This window comes from Fukomys damarensis, unplaced genomic scaffold (genome assembly GCF_012274545.1).
Source record: "Fukomys damarensis isolate Sample0158 unplaced genomic scaffold, DMR_v1.0_HiC HiC_scaffold_25, whole genome shotgun sequence".
Classification (NCBI taxonomy): Eukaryota; Metazoa; Chordata; class Mammalia; order Rodentia; family Bathyergidae; genus Fukomys; species Fukomys damarensis.
This window is the reverse complement of record NW_022900937.1, coordinates 14,524,552-14,533,248: the sequence shown is the minus strand read 5'-3', so window position 1 is coordinate 14,533,248 and position 8,697 is coordinate 14,524,552.

Below are 8,697 nucleotides of genomic sequence, written 5' to 3'. Positions count from 1 at the left end.
CGAGGAAGCGAGGTGCCGGTCCTGTTCGCCCCGGGACCTGGGGCGTGGGAGGCGAGCGCCCGCTGCAGCCACGCAGGTGGCAGGGACCCCGGGGCGGCACCTCGAGGACACCGAAACCCCCTGGTCAGAGGTCGCTGAGGGATTCGGGAAACGACCAGAGGAATGGGTGGCAGGAGAGGTGTGTTGTACTAAATTAATAAAAATGTCCTGCCCCCTGCCATACCCTGAATAAATGTTACGCACTTTGCCCCTTCGGTTTACAGTCTGTGGGAAGTGCTGTGAAATGACGCGGAACGTATGTGAAGGTTATTAAGGGAACAGTAGTCTAATGGCAAAGTGCGTGACGTGTAGTTCAATTTTTAAATACAGGCAGAAAGATTGGACGAATAAAGACCATCGTGTTCACTCCGTCTCTCGGGGATTGGTGGGACTGTGAATTTTCTCTTTCTGCTTAGTTCTATTTTTTCTGTAAAATACATTATTTTTTTATTTTCAGTGAAAACATTAAAAACTTCTTTCAATACAGAACAGTCAGAATAGACCTCCAGAAATAGGTAGTACATCTCTTCAGTTACTCAAACTTTTAGTCTTTTTCTTGAGACATGAAACTGCTGCGCTATAAATCCAAGAGTGAGTTGACTTTATAAATTGAAACTATCTTGAAGTCTGCTGGGACTTTGGAGCAGACTGTATGTTCTGTAAGAACACGCTCAAGCCCTCATCCAGACTGATGAGCTCCGTGTGGTAGTCTGCGCCTGTAATCCCGCCTGCTTCTGAAGCTGAGACAGGAGGATCACAAATTCAAGGGTACCCTGGCAACTTAGCAAAACCTTGTCTTGAGATAAAATAAAAAGGGCTAGCTCAGGACTCCTTGGGTTCAGTAAATGGCTTTTTAAGAACCAGTTCTGGGGAGGAAAAGAACTGATTAACTCAAATGATTATGACTCCAGAGATCTTTATAATCTCAGAATACAACTTTGTAACATATTCTCTAAGTCAAAAAGGCACCATCAGTGGATCAATCACTTCCATTTGACCAAGTCCTCTAAAAGTTGCAGGGCACACACTGTTTCTAATTGCTCAGGTAAAATGCTTGTGTTCACCACTTTCTTAAACATTTACCAGCCTAACAATGACTAGGGGTGGCAGCCAGTCACCTCGGGGGATGTTTATTGATTTCAGTAAAAGCCTGGTGATCTTATTAAATTGTACCTTGGTTTACTGACAAATAGCAACCATATTTTTGTAGCTCAAGTGCCAGGGTTACATAAGCTCATCAAAAGGAAAAATTGGTTGCAACTAAAGTCATTTTCTCCTCCCACTTCCTAGTTCACAGGGCCCAATAGCTTCCTGTTGAGCACCTCGCAATCACTCCTTTTTCCCCCAACCTGGTTTTCAAAATTTGCCATCCTTAAACCCATCCTTCTCACAGTATCCCCACACTTCCTACAGTGAAATGCTACTCAAAATTATAAAATAAACTCAGCACTTGTGTGCATTTCTGAGTCCAAGAGAAAGCCTGGCTATTTCATAAAAATACCTATTTTTATACTGCCTCTGGCTAGTTCCTGAAGCTTTCTCCTCTCAGGCTGTCAACATAATCCCAAGTGTAGGGGGCCACTGGCAGATGTGTCAAAGCCCGGGAGTCTGAGGTCACCTAAAGATGCGGGGCTTGTCATTTAGCACAGGTGCGTGACAGACTGTTACAATAATAACAAATCAGCATGGATGACCACACATGTACCACACAGTTATGCAAGGTCTTGTAGCTGTTGTCTTACTGTGTCTCAGAAAAGCTGATAAAGAGCTGCTGTAAATTATGTTGGAAATTAAAATTTGGTTCCTGCTTTGTAAAGTCTGCTCCATGCGTATTCTTCTTTTGGGGAACCTCACCTGGCCCATCTTGGCTTCAGCCCACTGCCCAGGATGCTACACTGTAAAGTTCGTCTTGGTTTAGTCCAGTAACTTTACTCTTTTCAAAATGACGACTAAATTTTAAAACATTGAGAGAGGTGCTGTGGAGATGTTTGAATACCTACAAATTATTGATCCAAGTAGCAGTATTCAGTGGTTCTCTGATACCACCTTTTCCCTAGTGAGAAAGAACAATTCCAGAGTTCTTTGCCATGACTACCCTGGCTTCAGATTGACAGACTTGTTTTTTTGGTTTTCTGGGGTATTGGGAGGGTGGTACCAGGGTTTGAAATCAGGACCTTGAGCTTGCAAGGCAGGTGACTGCACCACTGAGCTAAATGTCTGGCTCCAAAGTTAATAGACTTTGGACCCTTCATTTTACAGTGCCTCAGTTTCTGTAACCATTCATGACTTTGAAGCCATTTACTGTTTCTTTAGAAAAATCAACCAACCGTTCTATGACTAGTCATTCATATATATAATTTTTTTGGGGGGTACTGGGGATTGAATTCTGGACTTTGTGCTTGCGAGGCAAGCAGCTGCAGTCCTCCTGCCTCAGCTTCGCAGAGTATTGGGATTATAGATGAGCACCAGTACACTCTGTATTTCTAAATTTAGAGGCAGCTGTTAGTGGCCTCAGGCTTTGCTAGTAAGTCACAGCATATCACGGTTCACTGCAAAATAACAAAAAAAGAATCTAAAGTTGGGTGTGGCTGCACACACCTGTGATTGAAGCACTCTGGAGGCTGAGGCAGGAGGATCACCTTGATTTCAAGGCCATCCTGGGGTTCTTAGTGAGACCTCTCCCAAAAAGAATCTAATTTACTTTAACAATGTTAACATTTTGGGGATTGTCTCCACCCAGAAGAGGAAAACATACTGGAAGTTTATCTTAAAATACAGAGAACCTGAAATAAAGCTAACTGTATCTAAGCAGTTTCCCAATCCTTTAAACATGATCCTGTTTCCTGCTGTTATCCTAGTTGAAAATAAATACACTGTGAGCAAAATGTAGCAGTACAGGGCTATGTTCCCTACATTTGGGAGGCTGAGACAGGAGGATCAAAAGTTTAAGTCCTGCATGGACAATTTATTGAGACTTTGTCTCAAAAAGAAGTAAGGATGTTAGTCAGTGAAAAGGCCTTATCCACAGTAACACACACACACAAACACACACACACACACACACACACACACACACCCACCCCGGTACATTTTATGTGAATAAGAAATGGAATATTTGAGAAGTAAATAAAAGATCATTTCCAAATTACTTGAAATAAGTATATTTATAAGGACAACAGCACCAACAAATCTTACTCTTTTTTTCCACAATGAGACCTGTAATTGCCAAATTAAATGTTACTGGTGCCAAAGAGCCAGATGCTGAAAATTCCTCCCTATTCCACACCACCTATCCTTCTTCTCCTGACTTCCTCTCTGTGCCTGACTGTAACTGGAGTTACAGTTGCTGGGTTTTCCTAACTGAGAAAGCCCAACTACATCCATATTGAAAAGAAAAAAGAAGTTCCACCAAATGTTTTATTCTACTTTTGTTTATAAAACCATATTAAGTGCCATATTAAAATATTTTCTAAAAAAATAAAATATTTTCTTGGGCTTTCTTGATACAATACACCCAGAGTTCGTGGTTTTCCCTCCTTTCAAAATGCTTCTATTCTCTCTCTCGAGCAACGTGGAAACCACATTCTAAAAATTGCCTATTACTCATAACCAGTGATAAAGACAAAATGATTGGGCTTCTGTTTTCATTTGACATCATTAGGTTTTTGGAAACCTTCCCACCTCTTTTCTAATGATAAGTTCCAGAGGAAAATATCACCAAATATGTGTAAGAAAGAAAATCTTCTGAGTTGCGGGTCAGCATAGTTCATAAGTCAATTTTTAATTTTATTTGAAAGGCAAATATTTGACATTTTACAAGAATTAATATATTTTAGCTTCTCAGCTGTCTCTAAGTGTGAGGCCCCATCTCATTTCTGACTATTCAGGATGGAGTGATACATGTGGATTTAACTATCTCTTTTTTAAAAGGAAATTGGTCACATAGATTCAGGAAATGATTATCATCATACTCAAAACAAGGCATGCTTGAGATTAATTTTTACTTTTCTGCAGTACATTAAACACACTGCATGCAGATAGTTCTCTAAGTGTCTCTGAAACAACACACTATCTAGAAGAATGCCAGTAATAATTTTGCTAACTTGGATTTATTTTTCATCCAAATTATTTTTCTTTTGGTTGACTTAAGAAGAAAGGTCTGGGTAACAATACCATGATTTTAAAAATCTTTTTAAAACATTCTTATTGTGAGCCAGGTATGGTGGCACATGACACGTTTTCCTGGCATGCTGGGAGACTGAGGCAGCAGGATTGAAAGATCCAATCCAGCCTGGGTAACTTAGTGATACTGTCTCAAAATTAAAAATAAAAAAGGGATGTAGCTCAGTGTCAAGGCCCTGGGTTCAATCCCCAGTATCCCCTCCCAAATATTGTGAATCCTCAAAATTGTTTTATTAAATATATGACTTTTCAGTCTCTTTGGTCACTTGGGATATTTGTTTTGTTTGATTGTTGTTTTTTGAGACAGGTTCTTGCTATGCAGTTCAGGCTCACTTTGAACTCAATATGTAGTCTAAGCTGGCCTCAAACACACAGTGATTCTCCTGCCTCAGCATCCAGAGTGCTGTGATTACAAGCTTGCCCCATAACACCTGGCCTATCCCTTGGGATTTTTAAAAACTGTTATATATAAATATTCTTGTGAAATGTGCTATAATATCAAAATATTGTGGAAATACTTTAAAAAGGAAAAAGTTTTAGCTGTTACAAACTGTGCCACTATAAACATGGGTGTGCATATATCACTGTGATATGATTCTTTTAATTCTTTCTGAAAGATACTGAGCAGGGGAATAGCTGGGTCAAATAGAACTTCTGATCCTAGTTCTTTGAGGTGTCTCCATATTGATTTCCATAGTGGTTGCACTAGTCTGCACTCCCACCAACAATGGAGAAGGGTTCCTTTCTCTCCACAGCCCGCCAGCATTTGTTATTGGTTGATTTCTTGATAGCACCCATTCTTTTTGGGGTGAGGTGGAATCTCAGGGTTGTTTTCATCTGCATCTCTCGAATGATCAGTGATGTGGAACATTTTTTCATATATTTACTTGATTCTTTTACTTCTTTTTCTGAGAAATGTTCATTTCAGATGCCTATTTTTGAATCAGGTCTTTATATTTGGGGGGCTGATTTTTTTGAGTTCTTTGTATATTCTAGATAGTAGTCCTTGGTCTGAGGAGCAGCTAGTAAAAATTTTTTCCCACATCGTAGGTTGTCTCTTAGTTCTGTTGGTTTCTTTTGCAGTGCAGAAGCTTTTTAGTAAGATGAGATCCCAGTTGTTGATTCTTTCTGTTAGTTCCCATGCTACTGAAGATTTGTTCATAAAGTCTTTTCCTATGACAATGTCTTCAAGAGTTCTGCCTAATTTATCTTCCGGAAAATTTAGTGATTCTTTTTTAATATTTAGATCTTTAATTCACTTGGATTTTAGTTGAGGAAACAGCCCATCCATTGGAGACTGGACAAAGAAGATGTGGTTTTTCTATAAAATGGAATACTACTCAGCCATAAAGAATGAGAAATTAGAGTCATTCATAGGAAAATGGATGCATATTGAGGATATACTGTTAAGTGAAATAAATAAGTCACACATGTGTAAATACTGAATAGTTTCTCTGGTGTGAAAAACTACAATCGTACATAAGATCCTAATGGTATAATTGACAATGTGAAATAGGAAGAAAAGGGCTAAAGGTGTAGAGGAAGTGGGAAGGGTAGGGGAAAGGTAACAAGGGAAAAGAAAAAAATACGAGAAAATGAAAAAATGGAAATAAAGTATTTCTAAATAGGGAAGGGAGGGAGGGGTGAAGGGAGGGCAGGGGTAAGGGGAAAAAATGAGAACCAAGACCTGTCATGTAAAGGTACAAGATCCCCATGATAAATGTAACTGTACTGTATACCTAACACACTCAATGAGAAAAAAAAAAAGAAAAAAGGTAGTCTGTGATCATAGCCAATGGCTCTTATATCCCTAAAATACAAGATGTAATCAAAATACAGTGAATATTTACTTTTTAAATGTACATTAAAGGACACACTGGCATTAATTCACCTCAAACACTCCTCGCTCTGAGCACACATACCCCATCATTCTTGCCGATTTTTGAAGCAGCTCTGGAAGCCCTTTTTTGTGAGTGTCTACTTGCACTGTCATGGCTACCTCCATGTCCTGAATTGATTCAAAACGTTTACCTTTTGTGGGCTTTTCAACTTTGGGGAAGATTCTGAAGGCACACGTATCAGATCTAGTGAATAACGTGGAGGAGGATACACTGTAATGTTTTCATGAAGCTGCCCTTTGGTTGGATGACACTTAGCAGCAGCATTCAGCCTACGTTTGATCATAATTTGTAAAACTAATCACAAAAGAAGACATCCAGACAGATTCAAAAGTGACAAAAATGATAGGATAAGTGTGTCAGAGCATGGGGCATATTCTGAGGGGGATTAATGGCAATATGTCTTTTATTGTAATACTGTTTGTTTGTTTTTTAATCCAGAACAGATTCAAAAGTGACAAAAATGATAGGATAAGTGTGTCAGAGCATGGGGCATATTCTGAGGGGGATTAATGGCAATATGTCTTTTATTGTAATACTGTTTGTTTGCTTTTTGAGACAGGGTCTCACTATGTAATTGACACTGACCTGGAGCTCACTATGTAGCCCAGGCTGGTCTCAGGAACTCACAGATATCCTCCTGCTTCAGCCTCCCGAGTGCTGGGATTACAGGTGTATAACACCATGGCTGGTTACTGTAATACATTTTTAAAAATGGAAGCATTCACTGTATGTTTAAAGCACATCTAATATTGATTAAAACTGCCAACTGTGGCTCTGGAAGTTTTAAAATTTATTTATAGATGCCACAAAATTATTGACAAGCTTTTTAGAGTTATCAAATCACCTTTAATTTTTTAAATAATGTATTTATTGCTATACAGACAATTTCATTCTAGGTTGACCTCAGATGGGATGGTTTTGTTCTAAACAAAATAAGATGATTAGTTGGTATCTAAGACATTATTGTTTTGTATTATATAAAGCAATCAATGAAAAATAGTAAATCTTAGCAAACATGCTTAGATGATTTATTTATTTTTATTTTACTCAGGCCCTTTACACTGAGTGACAGCCCCTGTCCAATTTTTTATTTTTTGTTTTGGTACGGGATCTTGCTAAAATGCCTGTATAAGGCTCAAACTTGCAATCCTCCTGCCACAGCCTCCCAGAGTGTTGGGCTTTCATTCATCACTATGCCGGAGTTACTTAGGCATTTTTAATGTAATTTCAGGGAGACAGCTGGTGGTTTAGGTTTTCTTCAAAGATAAAATATATCATCCACTACAATTGTTACTTGCCTATCTCTTTAAATCAATTTAGCAAGTGTTTACTGAATTGGTCCCAGGCAGGATTCATTAGTTTCAAAAGCATTGTTTTTGAAAGTTTAAACAGTCAAGGTCGGTTATGGCGAACCTATGGCATGCATGCTACTTGTTTTTCATTTAAGACAAAATTTATGAGTTGTTTTTCCTTTTTTCTTTTTTTAAAATTAAATTCTATTTTATTTTGTCCCATTCCCCCGACTGTTTTTTCTAAACTAAAACCTCAGTATTCAGGTTTAATCACAGTACTGCCACTTTGCAATAAACGTGTGGGTTCTGGGTTGTAGTTTGGTTCCTCCTCCCTAATAGGCTCCACATCCTCGGGCTAGGCCCATCTAGGAGAAGCTGATAATGTCACTTTGTCACAATGTCATATGGTCACTGCTGTTATCGCCATACAATATTGTCATGTGAGATGTCTACAGTTAGATAATAGTCTAAGTATAATCTACCCGCAGTTGTGTAACAAGGCCTGTCTGTATTCACGAGAAAATATATTCTCACCCAATCTGAAATTAATTATGGAATTATTGACTTTGTAGAATGTTAGGAAGATGGAAACAATCCTCTCCGGAGAGATGGATATTCCCAGATTCCAGGTGAGGCCCAGGGAAGAGCCACCATGTAGCCAGGAGACTGGTAGGAGGGAGGCTTTCCAAGCACTGGGCACTCCTCTCTCGGAAGGGGCTTTCAGACGGAGGTCACCAGACCTTCATTCAAATTCACAGGCCCTGCTCCAAGGCTCCAGATGTACCACGTCTCTTCCAGAGCCCCTAGCGGTGATTATGAAGCCCGTCCAGAGACCACACCTGGAAACAGGGCGGAGGGTTCTGAGCTGCACACTTGGGCCGGCTGAGTGATGAACTGACTCATCAGAACACTGTTTGTCTCTAAAGCACAGCCTGGAGAATTACAAAGCACAACCCATCCCCCTGTGGAGATGTTTGCATTTCTCCATACTCAAGGCAAATATCATGTTTGGTCAGAAGGGCTCTCTTGGACAGGGAACATTTGCTCACCATGTGACAAAGGGGATGCATATGAAACAACAGTGTCCCTCTGTCATTCTGAGTTGAGGACATGTCCTACAGGAAGTGCTGTACTTCACCGGGCCCCCTTTCTGCCATTATTTTTGTGTTCTAGGGACATTTGGATCTATGATGGCCAACAAAATATGCGGTGACAGTGCAGAACCGTCCTGGAGAAACAGATATAGCCAATGTGAAGATGAGATTTGCACGTTGGGTAGGAGC